The sequence below is a fragment of the Mchenga conophoros genome, linkage group LG4, assembly GCF_057382185.1.
Source record: "Mchenga conophoros isolate Kocher_MC1m ecotype Shallow Benthic linkage group LG4, M_conophoros_male_GT1.1, whole genome shotgun sequence".
NCBI lineage: Eukaryota > Metazoa > Chordata > Actinopteri > Cichliformes > Cichlidae > Mchenga > Mchenga conophoros.
In genome coordinates this window covers 1,133,413-1,152,267 of record NC_140529.1, presented here as the reverse complement: position 1 = coordinate 1,152,267, position 18,855 = coordinate 1,133,413, and the positions used below count along the sequence as shown (strand labels likewise).

At 41.0% G+C, this 18,855-nt stretch overlaps 1 pseudogene; it reads right to left on the bottom strand.

The window, feature by feature from the left end:
• Positions 1-436: 436 nt before the first annotated feature.
• On the bottom strand, positions 437-7,046 carry LOC146575220 (sterile alpha motif domain-containing protein 3-like; annotated as a pseudogene).
• Between the last annotated feature and the right edge of the window lie 11,809 nt (positions 7,047-18,855).

Sequence of the window (18,855 nt, the reverse complement as noted above, 5' to 3'; positions counted from 1 at the left end):
AGTATACTTCTAATGGCCTATTCCAATTGGTGGTAATACATCATAAGAATTGAGGAAAGGTGGTGTTGATGGAGACTCTGGGGAAGGCCTAGTCAAGCTCAGTTTTAAGCTTTTCAACTTCATCAATCATTCACACTCAGAAATTAAAGTACAGAAATGTACCTATAGGGGTACAATGGCTTGTCACTGGGGTGGTACCCTCTAAGGTACCGTTCTGTACCCTAAACTGTGGGTACTGATTTGTACCCTTGTAATTTGTACCTTTTACATGTCAAACCTGTACTTTAAAGGGCAAAGTTGTACCCTTAGTATAAAGTACAAAAAAGAACCCTTAAAAGGAGTACAAAAATGTCTTTCTAAAGGTTCAGTATCTAAACACAGATTTCCTACATTTTTCCTCTCAAGATTTGAAAAATTGAAGATACAAAGTCAAAAATACTTGTCACATTTATTACCTTCTTAAATACATTGCTTAACTGTTACATACAAACTGTTATCAACAGAGTATGTGTCATAAGCTGCAACATCAATTTCCTGTCCAGGTTTTAGCAACGTCCATTCACTATCAACTCTAACACTGTATGAATGAAAATGGTTGTCATATAACAGAGGAATGAGAATTTTTCCACAAAAGACCCACATTGTGTCAATATTAAATATGTACTTAATTTGCCAGAACAGAGGAATCTTCTCTGAATGCAGTACATCAATGACAAACACATCTCTTACACAGTATTTGACACTGTTCACAATTACTTCTGACACACGCTGGAAAGCTTTCTTAGCACTATCAACTTCAGAAAAGCCACAATAGACTGTCAGTGCTTGTTGCAGTTCCAGTGGTAATGACAAAAATGGTGTAGTCACACTTTTTCCAAAAACATTTTCAAATTCACCAAGTAAACTTTTGTTAGAAAACTCCCAGCACTGTCTGAACTGATGTCTGTTGCTCAAAGTTGTAGCAATGTTCATAAAATTTCTACAATTGCGGGACAACGTTTTGAAATACTGGTGCTTACTTTCAAATCTCATACACCATAACAAACGTAGAGGGCCGAACATTTCAATCAGTCTTGCATAGTGGATTAAATAATGACACTTTGGTGTAATTACATCCCCAAATACACTTTTCAGTTTTGTGAGAAACTCATGGACAAGCAACTTCAACAATAAAATATTCTCTTTTCGCACTTTTTTAGCCATTACAATCTCTGTTATTTCACGACATAGAAGAAAAACATGCCAATATTTACAATTAGGTGGCACACGGTCTGCCATCAGAAATGGCAGCAATCTGAACAGGCACCACTTTTGAGATGCTGATCCAACAATACCAACACTCTGTAGTCTTTCTGATAACTGTACTGGTTTGTTTGTTTTGTCATTCTGACCAATGGGCATTTTTTGCAATTCTTCATTGATCTCTCTAATTGTAATATGCTTCTCAGTGTGGGCTTTACAAATCACTAGTTTCATAACTAGAGGAACTACACCTTCCAACAGATCATGCATTACATCAGGTGGTAAAGCTTGTGTAACACTGAAATAACTCAGTCTGTCAAAAGGACATGAACTATTTACACCATATATTGTTTTATCATCCGGAAATTCTTGGATTCGTGCAAGATGATACTGGTGAACCTCTGATGTTCTTAAAACAAAGCTTTCTTCCTCAAAGGATTGTTTCATATCTTCATAAGAAGCCATGCAATACCGACAAATTCTACCAGTGTTAAATGACATAGAAAAACCACCAATCATGTGAGCTGATAAATTATCACAAGATAAAGTTGCAAGAGCAGCATGAATAGTGTGTTCAGTTTTATCAATGGTAAAAGTAAAGCCATCAGTGGAAAGTTTTTCCAAATCATCAAGCAAAGGTTTAAGGATAACATGCCAACCACACCGCTTAACGAAAGAATAGCGTACCAATAACGCTAGATGAATGTGCCTCTGCTGAGAAGTGTACCTTTTGTCCAAATTGCCTACAGTGTAATAAAATGCACTAAGTTTGTGTTTGGATCATTTAGATCCTAGAGGATTAAGTACTTCAAATTCATCCTCATAAAAATGGAGTCGCAGTGCATTTGGGTTATCCTTGAAGAATTGATGATGTCTGAAGATTTCTCCATCAGAGTAATCTGTTAGAAATTCATCAGTTTCCGAATTGCCACTTGAAAAAATGTGATCTTTTATGTCTTCATGAGAAAGATAATTTTTTAGCACCTTATCAACAGGCACATATGAATACGAGCTAACTGTATGACCCACAGAGTCTCTTAATTTGCAATGAACAGGCTCTGTCATGTTGATCTTTGATTTGCAATGTTCTTTGACTAAATAAGGAGATCGAATAGCTGTTGAAGCCTTCTCAAAAAATTCATTTGAATGCAGGACATTTTTAACCTCTGGACACAAAGACACGTCAAGACCCATTTTCTCTAAATGATATGCTATAAAAGCATCGTAGTTCTCCTTGAAAAAACACATCAGAAAATTTACGTCTTCCACAATTTCTTCCTGAACAGAGACCGGTAAAGAATTTTTCTCTCTGCACTTAAGAATGAACTTGAAAAGATTGTCTCTGAAATTTATCAAAAATTCATCCCAGGATGGAGGGGTTTCAATATTTTCAGTTATGTCATTTGCAAATTCATTTGGGTGTGGACTGACTACCTCCTGCTCATTTTCATCTAAGTCTTTATGGGGACACAACACTTGCTCTCTGTGTTTCCTATACACATGTCGTCTGAAAGATTCATATTTTTTGAAGGAAGAACAGCAGTCACTGAGTCCACAGGTTATATCAAAATTGGCATCATGGGAATGAATAAGTCCTATGTGCTGAATAAGCTTTGTCAAACTAAAGGTTCTTCTGCCACATTTGGAGCACTGATATGGCTGAGGCATGGTGGTCAATACAGAAGATTTATTTGTCTGGTGACTGTGATTGGCAGAGGCCGGTCCTCACCCTCATCTATTTTCACAATGTACTTTTGGAGAAAAATCAGGGTGTTCTTCAGATGTTTTGGATAAGCAAGGTTGAAGACAAAATACAAGCAGAAATAAGAGATGATTCCTTCAAAAATACACGAGCTTCTGCACACTTCACTGCCATCCAACTTCACAATGTTTGGAGCGCTTCTGGAGAACACTGGTTTCCAGTCTTCATGAAGTAGCTGAACAGTTGGATAGGGGGTTTTCGGATGAACCTTTGAAGTCAAAAGAGAAGGTAGAGGAAAGCAATATCTTAGTCTCTTAACAAAAGATACATTTGTTTTCCTTTTATATAGACTAAATATTTTAATACACACACCTCTCCAAGTATGACAAAGAGATCCAGTTTCTCCTTGAAGACGTATGGCAGGAATAAAAGTGCAGCCCTTGTGTCAAGATCTGCCAAAAAAACAACAAAACACAAGATCACCCATGCATTTTATCTGGCATTTCCAGTTACCTATAAAAATTATATAAAATGGAAGCCTTGAAGTTAAAAAAAAAAAGCAAATACCTGGTAGGTCATCAGTGAGAGCCTCCTCTCTTGCATCAAGGTAGAGCTGGTAGAGTGGGGTTTTCCCTCGTGTAAGGCCAATCACCTTCGCTGGCTTACATTACCCGTTGTTGGTTGGATCCACCTGAGTTCGTTGCACAGCTACAAGTAAAAAATTCATTTTCAGTACAAAATAACAGTGTATGAAAATGAAATAATCTAAAGTTGATATTAATTATGTATGGTGCTGCATAATTATTTTTTTTATAGAATTTAACAACAATACTGTAAGAAGTTACATGAACATACAAAAAAAGGAAAGAGGGACAGATGAAGAAAGCAAGGTCAAGGGCAAATAAAATATACTACTATAAACATGTTAAATGTGACAGCTATTTCCAAGTTCAATTCAGCTTTCTGACTTACACCAGTAGGCATCCCTAAGAAGGGGTACTTCTTCAACACATCTTCCACAGGCATACCATTTGCAATTTCTTTCTGCCGCCAAGCAAACGTTTGCTGCATACGGTTATGAACCACCATGGTATCTGGTTGCATCTTCTGATATTGGCACTGTATGACCTTTAAGTGGGCGTCTATGGATAATAAATCCTCTCCTTGGACGCATGGTCCCTTGAAAGAAAGCAAGAGTGAGAAGAGAAAGTCAAAACAGATTAGAAACCCAACATAAGACTAAATATACAATTAGAGCTGACACGATCTGTGCATCACAAAGAACTCGTATCGGTTAAAGTTAACCGATACCATGAACCAATATTTAAAATATGGAAACTCTGAAATAATTTCACATAAAATCTTAATTGTTAACTTGAAATTTTAGTTTTGGAGTCATATTTAAAATGGGTTTTTTTTGTTTTTGTTTTTTAAATCTAGTTCACCCTCTTTTAGCGCCTTCCAATTAATAATTTTTTGTGAGGTAGAAGTATTAGCACTGGTACTTTGTATTAGCAAGTGCTCTAATCCAAGTATTGGTATTGTTTCGGTTTGAAAAAAGGTACAGTTGCATCCCTAATCCTTAGTTTTAGATGTAATAACAGAGGCAAGAACATTTTATAGCTCAAGGTGTCCCTCACACCAACCTGACAAACATTTCTCTGACTTGTTCGTTGACATTTATTAGGCTGCCCTCTCCTCGTAGAACCAAACTTCTCCTTACAACGCCTCACTGCCTCACTGTCGACTAGTGGTGCCCGCTCTGATTTGAATTTACGTCTCAAAGACATATGCCATGTGTGCTTGTTGAACAGAAACATAAGTTACTGTAAAAACAATCTACACAAAATACACCCAACAAAGAATCAGTAAACATATGTTACAGAGTATAGCATGGTGGAAAAGGATGGAGAGAATCCCCCACTAAGCTTTTGGGTTGGCATTTCTTTAGATTTTGTTTTGTATTAATTGCATGCTTTGGTGTTTTTTTGTGTTTGATGTGAGGTGTGGGCCACACCCATGTGGGAGTGGAGATTCTACTCTAGTCCAGCTGCCAGCTATTTGGAGTTGAATACAGGGAGCAGCTGATTGGGGAGGATTGGAGCCCTTCTCTATAAAGGGGAGAGGAAACAGGAAGTAGGGGTTGTCGTTGTTTTTTTTAGTAGGACACTGGTGAAGCAGGGAAGCCTCGAAGATCCAGGATGAAGTGTGCACATTTTAATGGAAAAGATTTTTAACCTGGCCTGGTTTTGCTTTTAAAATAAACTGAGGATGTTGGAGGGAGGACTCATTCTTATTGGGATGTGAGTGGATGTGCTGGAAGGCAGGAAAACAAACACTGGACTGGAGACTCTCTGTGCCCCTGACAAGGAAACTGGACCAGTTTTGGGGAAGTTCCAGCTCCCAGGATGTGATCTGGAGACCCAGCCTCGAACGAAGTCAGGCCTGAAAAGGCTAACAACCCTGACCGCGGTGGCTTTGGGCCTTGGATTCCTGGCCAGAGTTGTGTCTTCAGCCAGTAGTTTTACCCGGAGAAAGAACAAATAAATCTTGTGTAACCCATTACAGTGTGCGTGTGGTGGTTCGTTACTGGTCAATATTAGAGCTACTACTTTCTTGTACGGAGGCCATTTTGGGCCTTACGTAACACATACTTCATACAAACCTACTGAGAGGCTACAGATTGTCTTACTAACAAAACAAGATCGAAAAAAGCTTCACTTTTACTTTGTAATCTTGAAGGAACCTTATGCTAATTTTAAATTTAACTTACATAACCATTTCCCTCATGATCCTTGAGGAAAGGATACTTCGTTACCAGCGTCTTCACAGCTTGCACATATTCAGAATTTGTGGGATACCTGTAATATCAGAAGAAACAGAAGTGTTAGAGCAACTGCTGACAAACAAACTTTATCAAGTGTTAGTTATTGTTTCTTAGTAATGTAGCGTTTATTTTCAATATGACAGATTCAGCTTTTTCTAAAGCAACAAGCTAACATTACCCTGATTAACTTACATAGTATACTGTGCCACAGCTTCATATAGAACTCTGATTATTGTGTGTCTGTCCCTTGGATTTTTATGGCACGGTTCTTTGTTGTCCAGTTTTAGTTGCAGATTTTTGGGAAATCTTGGAATTTCAAAAGAGGCTGGCAGTCTCAAAGTATTTTCATTGCTGTGAAAACAGTTAAGTGTTTGTTTTTATTGCATGAATTGAAGTATAAAACACTACAGTAACAATACATATGGTAGAAACAATGATCATATTAACTAAATCCTAAAAGTGCATAACGGCCAACATGTATGCTTCAGACATACTAACTTCATTATAAATAAGAAAATACCTTATTGAAGTTGACGAAGTAGATGGTTGCCAGTCTTCTGGAGAGACAGTCTGTAGAGTCAGACTGACTGAAGATTCCTTCATCCTTGACACAAACTGGTTGAATTTAACCTGCTTTTTGAAGGATCCTTGGAAAAGGTATGCAACCATAGTCTCAGTAAGACCGCAGTCAACTGTGTCACCATCAACCTCATTGTCTGCAAGATAAATGGTAGTACAAACTCTAAATTCAATGTAAGGATATTTATCACCACATTTTTACATGGGTAAAAACCGTATATCACACACATTAAAACCTTTTGTACAACTTCTTTCAGTTCAAAGAAATATTCATTTAAAAAAAATCAGTAAATTAAATAAAATAAACCAAATCTTTAGAGTGAATCCTCTCGATATGCAAAGTTTTCATTTTTAAATTTAGATGTTTGTTTGGGACTACTGGACACAGGAGAGCAGAGTCTGAGCATGCTTTTGTGCCCTTTCAAGTTTGGAAGAAAAAAAAGACTAGAATGCTGTAATGTGTTAATATTCACTACTAAGGTGACTCCTTTCTCCAGATTTCCGACAGTTTCTGCCGTCTGTTCTTTCAGACCGATTACTTATAGTGATAACACCGTATTACAAGCTCAGATTACATGCTGAAAAAGTTCCCACATTGCTTAAAACGCGACTATCAAACCCCAGCTGCGACACCCTTGTTATATTTTAAACAAGTGCGGCGTCAAGATATTTCCTTTAAACGTTATTATCAGCTGCCCATGTGTGTTAATGGCCTTGGAATGGATGTAAAAACGTGATTTTATTAAACCATTAATACACTAACGGTAAACTGCATTCAGCTACCAGGGAATCAAATTTCGCGCCGGTGTTCCAGATCTACTGGCGTTTAGATCAACTGGCGTTGGTCGAACAGATGTGTGGCAGTCTTGCGTTTCAGGAGCTGCTACCGACAAACCAGCAAAAAAACGCCAAATGTGTCATCTGTGACACTTGTGAGGTTATCTCAAACACACTCCGTCAGTCTTGATGCTGTTGAACAACAAAATGTTTAAAATGTGGCGAGTTTATCTGGTGATATCCTCATGCGCGACGCGATCGCGAAAACAGCAAACAAGTAACACCACGCCGATGTTGTTCACAGGACAGCAAGAGTAAACGATCGGGAGACTCTTGTCGTCGTTATCGTTCCGCTCGCACGTTTTATTTCTCCGGTTTCAGCGTTTTTGCTTCACAACTAAAGCGAGCAGTTTACTTTGTGCACTAACATGGAGTCGAGTCAACCAGCGCCACCTCTGGCCAAGTGCCACAGCCTACAGCCAGATCAACCTGTGACACACATCTGCACCACGTTTGAATTCGTGTCATGCACATTTGTACCTTTCAATTGTGTCTGTTTGTGCGTCATGCAAATAAACCTTTGAAATGAATGAAATGATATCATATATTCCTTATTGGCCTACATTTGTACAAAATTCCAAATTATATACACAAAGTCATAGACATCACCACTCCAATTGGTCATCATGATTTTGATATTCTCTTTTTCCATAACAATGAAATACGCCTTGGACAAATATGACACATCAATATTTCATTAGTGTTGTCACATCACATCCTGTAAGCATCATCTGCCTGTGTCCTTTCCCTGGAAATGAATATTTCCAGCCAATATTGGCAATCCATCAACATGGCTGGAGAGTTGGTAGTTATATACAGTCTGTATAAGTGTGGTTAATCTAATGAAGATTTGTAAGGAGACGGCAGTTACTGTGAATTCACAGCAGTTACACAGTGATTAGTAATAAACAGTCAGTGAGTGTGAGTGGATATGACTGTTCCCACCACTAACACATGGCCCTACGCTGTGTTCACTGCATCATTCCATGTTTGGCACTGATCACCACCTGCACTCATGTATATATCTATCTATCTACTTAGCACTTTTAATTCTTATTTTTATTTTCATGTCTATTTAAGCTTAATTTATAACAGTATGTTTGCACTGAAGCACCGCAGCAATTTCCTAATATCCTAACTCCTAACTAGAAGGGGGAATTATGTTAAAATGCTCTTCATAGACTACAGCTCTGCATTTAACACCATAATTCCCTCCACACTCACCACCAAGCTGGAGCATCTGGGACTCAGCTCATCTATGTGTCAGTGGATCTCCAACTTCCTAACTGGCAGACCACAGGCAGTAAGGATGGGCGGACATGTCTCAGCCTCCACCACTCTCAGCACTGGAGCCCCCCAGGGGTGTGTTCTGAGCCCCCTGCTGTACTCTTTGTACACATATGACTGTGTGGCCACTACCAGCTCCACCACCATCATCAAGTTTGCTGACGACACCGTCGTGGTGGGCCTGATCTCTGATAACAACGAGACGGCCTACCTGAAGGAGATTAGGAATCTGGAAAACTGGTGCCAGTGGAGAGAGTGGACAGCTTCAAATACCTCGGAGTTCACATCACGCAGGACCTGTCATGGTCCTGTCACATCAACACCGTGGTGAAAAAGGCCCGACAGCGTCTCTACCACCTCAGACGCTTGAGAGACTTCCAACTGCCCTCCAAGGTGCTCAGGAACTTTTACTCGTGCACCATAGAGAGCATCCTGGCGGGAAACATCTTAACCTGGTTCGGGAACAGCACCATGCAGGACAGACGAGCTCTACAGAGGGTTGTGCGGTCAGCTGAGCGCACCATCCGCTCCGAGCTCCCTGACCTGCACTCAATCTACAGCAGGCGGTGCTGGACCAAGGCCAGGAAGATCGTGAAGGACCTCAGCCATCCCAACAACAGACTGTTCTCTCTGTTGAGGTCAGGAAAGCGATTCCGCTCCCTGAAGACCAACACAGAGAGACTGAGGAGGAGCTTCTTCCCGCAGGCGATACGGTCTCTCAATCACACCACCACACAGTACTGACCCACACATATGGTTCTTACACACACACTGGACTTTCTGGACATTGTTTTTGCACAACACTGGTCACTATATTCTTCATTTCCGGTTAATACTTGTACAGCTGCTGTTATTGTGTATATATTTATTTATATTTAGATTTCTTCATACATTCTTATATAGTTCTATATTGTGTATTTTGTTGTACAGTTATTTCATTTTTAACCTTAATTTATATTTTATTCCTTCCTAGTTAAATTTACCCTTTTTAATTTTTCATATTTATTTCCTATCTTATTCATAGCCTTTTCCTTTTTTGTTCTCTTTAGGTCACGAGCAGTTGTCCAAGCATTTCACTACATATCGTACTGTGTATGACTGTGTACGTGACAAATAAAATTTGAATTTGAATTTGAATTTTTGAATTTAATGTTGTAAACCCGCTCAACATTTGGCAATAAAACCCATTCTGATTCTGATTCTGATATAAGAAAGTCAGTGACTCAGGTGTGTCGCTTGCTTTGTCATCTGTTTGTGAGACTGTAGGAGACGTAGAAATCTTTTGTTTTAAATCTTAGTTAGGAAGGTTCCTGTTTGAAAACAAGCACTTTTTGTGAGAAATGCAAGAAGTACATCTGCAGAAAGCACACCGTTACATTCTGTCCATCATGTGGACAAAATCGAAAATGTTGAGCATTGAAAAACTGAGAACGTTGGGCAAGTTCAAAAGAAATGTGTTTGTAAGAACGAAAAACCAAATTGTTCCTAAAATAGTTATGGAAAGTCTAACTGTTGTATGTCTGTGTTCTACATGTTTATCTAATCGAAAATAAAGGTGCTATTGTTTTATTGCAGTTTTTGGATAATTCTGAGTGGATTTACACAGTACGGGTCAAAATGACCCGCAACAAAATGTCATTTTTTTGTTCTTCAACATAATACAAGGGTTCATTTCCAAAACTTGCTTATGATCTTCAATTTGTAGCAGATCCACTATCACACAGCAGCTGGAGCAGTTTCAAATGGGGGTCAGTCCACTGCTGCCACCTGTGGCCAAGTGCCACAGCCTACTACTAGATTAACTTGTGACACATCTGCACCTGCTGCTATGATCACAGTGAGTAGAGGCTGAGTGGCTGCACTTACCCCGGGTACATCCAAATCTACCCACAAACATGTTGAAAGATGCAATGGCAGCAATGTGGATTGTCAACACTAAAAACAATCAGTAAGCAAAGACAACAGGGATCAATTTTTACTGTTTATTTAATACCCACAACATTTGTAGTCGCCTTCGGCACAGGGAAAGTCCACACACACTGTGTGGTACCACTTTCCACAGAAGGTGCAATCTGCAAGATTGAATGAGATTGTCAGAGTCATTGTCTGACTGTTTATTACTAATCACCTGCTGTACATTCACAGTAACTGCCATCTCCTTACAAATGTTTATTAGATTAACCACACTGTATATAACAACCAACTCTAAAATGTTTGTTCGCAGAGAAAAGACACAGACAGACTACGCTAACGACATGTGATGTTACAACACTAGTGAAATATTAGTGTCATTTCATTCTTTTCAAAGGTTTATTTGCATGACGCACAAACAGACACAGTTGAAAGGTACAAATGTGCATGACACGAATTCAAACGTGGTGCAGATGTGTGTCACAGGTTGATCTGGCTGTAGGCTGTGGCACTTGGCCAGAGGTGGCGCTGGTTGACTCGACTCCATGTTAGTGCACAAAGTAAACTGCTCGCTGTAGTTGTGAAGCAAAAACGCTGAAATCGGAGAAATAAACCGTGCGAGCGGAACGATAACGACGACAAGAGTCTCCCGATCGTTTACTCTTGCTGTCCTGTGAACAACATCGGCGTGGTGTTAATTGTTTGCTGTTTTCGCGATCGCGTCGCGAATGAGGATATCACCAGATAAACTCGCCACATTTTAAACATTTTGTTGTTCAACAGCATCAAGACTGACGGAGTGTGTTTGAGATAACCTCACAAGTGTCACAGATGACACATTTGGCGTTTTTTTGCTGGTTTGTCGGTAGCAGCTCCTGAAACGCAAGACTGCCACACATCTGTTCGACCAACGCCAGTTGATCTAAACGCCAGTAGATCTGGAACACCGCCAGTCCGAGTGTCAGGTGAACTGAACTTCAGGTAAGAAGTTATGACCTGCAGTCTATCTGGGTCAGATATAAACCAAGTTTAGGTGGAGTTTATTTTCGTTGTGCTGACTTTTTACCCTCAGTTGCAATAACTAGTACTGGTTCTAGCCAGCTTGACAGAGTTTATATACAGCTGGGTGGGTGCTATGACGTTACTGATAGTGAACTTTATTTTATTCATAAGGTTAGTTAGTAGAGTTGCCAACGGCTCTTTAAAAAAATGGAATGGTCCCTCATTCAGAGAAAATATTACACGTTTCGTATTGAGCTGAGAAGGAACACAGTTTGTCCCGGACTTTCGCTATAATGAAAAAAAGACACAAAGCTGGAGTTATTCTGTCGTTACGCTGCACAGCTGCCTCTTCTCCTCTCATCCTCTCCCCTGCCTCTCCTGTTGCTACTTCAATCATGAAACTGATCAATGATCAGCTGATTGGCTTTTCTCCCTTGTTTATTTATCGCCCACTTTGCGCCAGAAAGAGGAAACCAGCAGATGTCGCGCTAAACAACAGCAGCACATTTAAGCTTGATCAGCTGTTGTTAGAATTTATTTGATATTACTTTCTAGTATCAGCTGATGTTTGCTGGAGTCACAGCTGTAAAAGCTGCTGGTCATGATATCGGTTTGGATATGTGGTGAGAGGGAAACATGAAGATGAAACCAGGAGATGTCCTTACTGAATCATCAGAGCTGAACAGGTGATGGAGAAACAGGTTTACCTTTTAGTTCACATGAATGAGTTGAAGGGAAGTTATGAACTGTTTCTGAGACACAAATAACACCAGGATCCTTTTTTATGTAGCTGACAGCTGGCAACTGTGCAGGGGTGGATCTAGGAAAGTTTTGCCAGGGGGCCAGGTAGGGCATTAACAGGGAAAGGTGGGGCACAAAGAAATACTTTTCTTTCTTATTCTCATTTAAAATATCTAGCTTTTATTAAATAATTATCTAAATCTTACAACCAAAGTTTTTATCTGACGTAAAATGTATAGAAATCATACATATACCAACAAGACAGTGTACATCACTGTCACAACAGCATTTGTTTTCAGTCAAAGTCTTTATGGCTTTAATACCTGGTGGGCCGGTCTCTAGTCAAAATGCCTGATTTTCTGTCCCAGTCCAGCCCTGCAGGTTAATACTGGCAGTGTCACCATGCCAGCTGACTGTATTTCATCATCAGCCAGTGTTGTTCTTGATCAATATTACCAAAGTTTACCATAAGGCAGCATAGAAAGTATTTACTTGCTTTCAGGTTTTATTCAAATGTTAGTCTTTTCAGTTGTTTCCCCACTTTTTTCCTGTTTCAAAATCAAACACCAGTTTGTGAGAAGATTATCTTCTTTTTTTTAATAGGCATTGGTTTTGCATTGGCATTGGCTAATTTGTCAATTCTTTGTTACAAATGTTCGTATTTTAATATTCAAAAATGTTTTTGCCCAAAACATATGTGCACTATATGTCAGTAAAAATATTATGCAAATATTGCTGTCCTTGAATGCTGAGTAAACACTGACAAAGCACTGATTGTATCTCTTGTACTTTATCAACGCAGTATCTAAAAACTTTGCACCATAGTGGTTAAAATCTCATTCTAATAAGAATTAAAAGCGCATTCGGTTATTAGGTTTATAGGATTATTGAATTATGGTTAACGGTTGGTAGATTTTTTTTTTTTAAACATTATCTGCCAATTACATCTGCCACCCTTCTCCAAATCTGTGCCCCTACCTGGCCCCCCAACAAAAATTTTCTAGACACGCCACTGGGTCCGGGTGGATCTCCACCAGCAGCTCAGCAGGCGAATCCGAAAACTGACACTGACGGCCAAACTCGCAGCGGTGCTTGGAGTAAGCATAAGTGGACCTGGACCTCACCGGACCTGGAGTACCTGATGATTAAGTGCCGGCCATTCTGGCTACCGAGGGAATTTACAGCAGTGATTATTACGGCTGTTTACATTCCCCCACAAGCCGACACTGACCGAGCACTCAGGGAACTGTACAGCGCGATCAGCAGTGAGGAAACCGCACACCCAGAGGCAGCGTTTATCACAGCCGGAGACTTTAATAAGGGAAACCTGAAGAAAGTCTCACCCAAACTCCACCAACACATCCATTTTAACACTCGTGGAGACCGGCTACTCGACCACTGCTACATCTCTTTCCGGGATGCGTACAAAGCCCTCCCCCGCACCCCATTCGGCCAATCAGATCACCGCTCCATCCTGCTCCTGCCCGCCTACAGGCAGAAGCTGAAACAGGAAGCTCCAACCCGGAGGGCGGTGCTGTTTTGATCACGCGGACTGGGAAATGTTTCACGTGGCTGCTAGGGACATTGACGAGTACACAGACTCAGTCTGCGGATTTATCAGGAAATGCGTGGAAGATGTCGTCCCATCCAGAACAGTTAAATCCTTCCCAAATCAAAAACCCTGGATTAACGGAGATGTTCGCGCGGCACTGGCGGCACGGAGCACCGCCTTTGCCTCCGCGAACACATCGGACTACAAACACGCACATTACCAACTCCGGAAGACTATCTAAGCAGCCAAACGTGAGTACAGGGACAGGGTGGAGCAACAGTTCGACAACCCTCGGAGTATGTGGCAGGGACTAAACACAATCACAGACTTTAGAGGGAAAACCAGCACACCGCAGACCACGGCCTCTCTGTGTGAGGATCTAAACGTATTCTACGCTAGATTCGACACAGCGAACACCATGAGACCGGACAGTGTGCGCACCGCGGATGACGTCAGTGCGCACACTGTGTCTGAGGAGGATGTGCGGAAGTGCTTCAGGAAGGTGAACGCACGCAAAGCTACTGGTCCGGACGGGATTCCCGGCCGCGTCCTCAAGTCATGCGCGGCTCAGCTGGCTGCAGTGTTCACGCACATCTTCAACCTTTCCCTCTCTCTGTCTGTAGTCCCAGCCTGCTTCAAAATGGCCACCGTCGTCCCTGTACCCAAATCCTCCACCATCTCCTCATTGAACGACTGGCGACCTGTAGCCCTGACCCCCATCGTAAGCAAATGCTTCGGTCACTGGACCCTCTACAGTTCGCATACCGCCACAACAGGTCCACTGATGATGCCATAGCCTTGACACTACACACTGCCCTGTCACACCTGGAGAAGAGAGACACGTATGTGAGAATGCTGTTTGTAGATTACAGCTCAGCATTCAATACCATCGTTCCCTCGAAGCTGGACAGGAAACTGCAGGATCTAGGACTGAGCAGCTCCCTCTGCAGCTGGATCCTTAGCTTCCTGTCTGACAGACGCCAAGTGGTCAGACTGGGCAGCATCACCTCATCCCCCATCACACTGAACACTGGTGCCCCACAGGGGTGTGTACTGAGCCCTCTCCTGTACTCACTCTACACCTACGACTGCACAGCCACTAACAACTCCAACATCATTGTGAAGTTTGCGGACGACACTACAGTGGTGGGTCTTATCACCAATGGTGATGAGACGGCTTACAGGGAGGAGGTCAGCGCCCTGACCCACTGGTGTCAAGACAACCATCTCACACTCAACGTCGCAAAGACAAAGGAGCTGATAGTGGACTTCCGGAGGTGCAGAGAAGTACACACCCCCATCACCATCAACGGCGCTGCTGTGGAGAGAGTGAGCAGCTTCCGGTTCCTTGGTGTACATCTGGCTGAGGATCTTACGTGGTCAGTACACACAAACAAAACAGTGAAGAAGGCGCAGCAGCGCCTCTTCTTTCTCAGGAGACTGAAAAGATTCGGCATGAGCCCCCGCATCCTCAGGACCTTCTATCACTGTGCCATTGAGAGCATCCTCACTGGATGCATCACCACCTGGTATGGCAACAGCACCGCCTACAACTGCAAAGCTCTCCAGCGAGTAGTGCGGTGCTCTGAACGGATAATTGGAGGTGAGCTTCCCTCCCTCCAAGACATCTACAGGAAGCGGTGCCTGAGGAAAGCGGGGAGGATCATCAAGGACTCCAGTCACCCCAGCCATAAACTGTTCAGACTGCTTCCATCAGGAAGGAGGTTCTGCAGCATCCGGTCCCGTACCAGCAGACTGAGAGACAGCTTCTTCCATCAGGCCATCAGACTGCTGAACACTTCATAGACACCTCAGCTTCACTACTGGAACTTTAACATTATGCACTCCATACTGTACAGTAACGCCACTGTTTTGCACATGTCTCAACTCTGTATATTTTTATATATTTTATTTATTGTTGACTCTATTTAATTTGTAAAATATGTGTACACACACACACACACACACACACACACACACACACACACACACACACACACACACACACACACGTAGAAAAATATTTAGTATACACATCCAGAAATGCATATACTATTATATATTGTACATATATTTATTAGTTTCAGATGTAGCCATTCTTGTATTTTGCTTGTTTACATTATTGTATTTTGCACAACTCTGTTGCTTGTGAAGCTCGCACACAAGAATTTCACTCACATGTGCTGTACCAATGTACCTGCACATGTGATGTGACAATAAAAGTGATTTGATTTGATTTTGATTTGAAATTATTTTTGGAGTGGCACAAATAATTTGTGTGGCATCAAATTTGATGCAGAACAGCTGATTGTTCTGTAAATAGTTTGAAATGTTTATTTAAAAAAACGCCTTGGCTGCATTTTAAGTAAACAGCTGCAAAAAACTTTGTTTGCATAGATCAGTTACTTTTTTGAAGACGTAATTATATAATTAATTGCCCAACATTGGTCATTATATACTGTATTTTGCAGACAGAGAGTTACAGGACTCTCTCCCAGACCACAGACTCATACTCATAATACAAGTCAGAGCTTTTTTTTTTTTTTTTAAAAAAGAAAGTTGCGTTTTCAAAATTGGAGTTCAAGTTATTTTTACTTCCAATAGTGTTAACATACTACACAGGTCATGAACAAGTTTTTTTTTAAATTTTTGTTGTAAGTGGGCTAAAGGAGTTAATTAAAAAAAAAGTCTAACATAAATTTAAATGTTGTAATTTGATTATTTTAATAAACCATGTAACTTGGATGGATTCAATGCTGACGTGACCACAGTGCACACGCCTGCTGTTGCTCACAGTGGTCCAAGGGACCGCTCAGAGAGTTTGTGTGTTCGCTCAGACACATGAAAAATTAGAGGGAACATTGGACCCAAGCTTCGCCCCCACAACAGGGTCCTCAACCGTCCTGGAAGAAAGTCTAGTGTGGTATTCTACTGATCAACTGAGCATGCCACCTCTCCCAGTTTGTGTCCATAAACCTCTTTGTGTGCTCCCCTGTTGATCTTCTCTCATTCCTACACTGCTCTTTTGATGGTCATGTGATCTGTACACCTAAATACAGCCCAGTTATTGTTGTTGTTCACACCTGACGCCTGGGCTCATAAGTTGTCCTCAATATCTTGCATTTCCATCCCCCGTTTCTGACTCCCTGCCATCTGTCTTCTCCTTGATATTCTTCTATAATGAAACCTGCAATCATTGCAATCACCAATGAGTCAGCTGAATGGCTAGCTTATCACTTTAACTGAAACACTGTTCAGTCTCAACTTTGCAGTTACTATTTTCATCATTTATGTTACAAGCATTTGTAAGTGCAATTTGTTTGGAGGCACAATCGTCTGATTTTTGTGTGTGACAACATTTCTGCATCTCAAGAACGGTTTAGTTTGGACTACTTGCACAATTTTGCGCTTTAAACTGACCTGCAGTTTGGTTTGGCTAAAAACTTCAGAGCAGACATTTGCCCAAATTTCTGGGCGCTTTCTTGGGTCAGCACAGCTTCTCAGTTTAATATATGAAGTGCCAGATCTTTTTGCATGTCCACTTAATTTCAGAATTTAAGAAACAATCCATGTGACTGAGGCCTGGTATCAGCTTGGCATCCTTTCATCTCTCTAGCCTTTTAGTTAATTATGCCTTACTAAAAACGTGTAAAACAGAGAGCACAATCTGTGATTAGGTATTGAAACAGCTGTTTACTCCCCAGATGTTTGTGTCCTCAAAGAAATTCCATTTTGATTTATGTGAATGTATTGTGCAGGTACTTTCTCTGCTTCGCCCTCATTGCTTGCTTTATCTGAGAACATAATCTGCCTTCTTTTAGCTTGGGGTAGGCCTCACTTTATGTTTTAAATTAAAACGCTTGAAGACAAAGTGAACTCTGGACAAGCGTGCGACCTAACTGAAGTCCAGGTGGGCTTGTTGATAATCACATTTTCACACTCATCTCGGGGCAGACCTGTGGTGTTCTGGTGCCAACCTGTCCCCTCCGTTTTTTGAGTGCCCCCCCCCCCCACATATAAAAAGAGACGGTTTATTTTATAATATTTTAGACAACAGCATATAAAACACCATTTGCTTGCACTTGTGTGTGTGTGTGTGTGTGTGTGTAAAAACTGAGATGTTCAGAGGTCTTGCTTCATGGTATCGAGCAGCTCACACAAAACAGGGTCTTTGTATTTTAATGTAGGTGCTGATGTAAACCACAATTTTCAGCAAACATCTATCAGGTCATTGCACTTTTCTTTATTTTTAAAGCTTAAGTATGCGTACATGGGATATATTAAAAACTGACAAGCTGTTTGAACATATGATGTGAAATCACTTAATTAACCTGCTGGATTTGCTAAAAGTTAAAATATTTATACTACTTTGGCTAATGGGTTTTGCACATTACTCTTAGTTTAGTAAGTGGCTATTAGTGAGGGTCATGATAATCAATTCAATTGCGTAATGGGCTGACTAAGTATTTCCAGACTAAGAGAAAAAGTCAGTGAACATATCCGTTGGTTTAGGTGTAGGCTTAATCCATTTCTGAGAAAACTGAAGAGCATAAGTGAGGGTTAGTATGTGTTAATGATTTCAGTGTCATGCAGGGGAAAGTAGCATTCAGTGGAAGCTTCTCGGTGATTGTTTTAAATCCAAATATGACCCTTATTTGTGGCGCATGTTAGCATACAGTCAGCTCAGGAGTTAGTATCAGTCATGTGGTTGTCACGAGGTTGCGCACAGCATCACCGGCAAGAGGGCTTGGTTTGAGAGGTTTTTGGCATCTGTGATGTGATTTACAACCATCCACCCATGTACAGTAAGAAGCTGCACTCACAACCGTGGGCATCAGCAAGTTGGTGAAATTTAAACAAAACAGCATTCCATCTGAAACTCTCTTATTGTACCCAAAATACAAATTTTAGTGATTACATGTGGCTTCATTAATTATGTTCAAAAGGATGAATACATAACGCAAGTAATAACTTTATAATCAGTCAGTGAATGAAGGAGCTCAAGAGTGCAAATATAGTTGCAATAAAGTGACAAATATGCCCTTTTATGTCAAACAAAGACCGAAATAAGTGGCATCAGTGTGGGGATGAAAATGAGCGATCCAACCTCACACTGCAGATATCAGGGCAACGCACAGTGGGGGGGCAGGGGAGGGGGGGGGTTGCAGTCTGCGC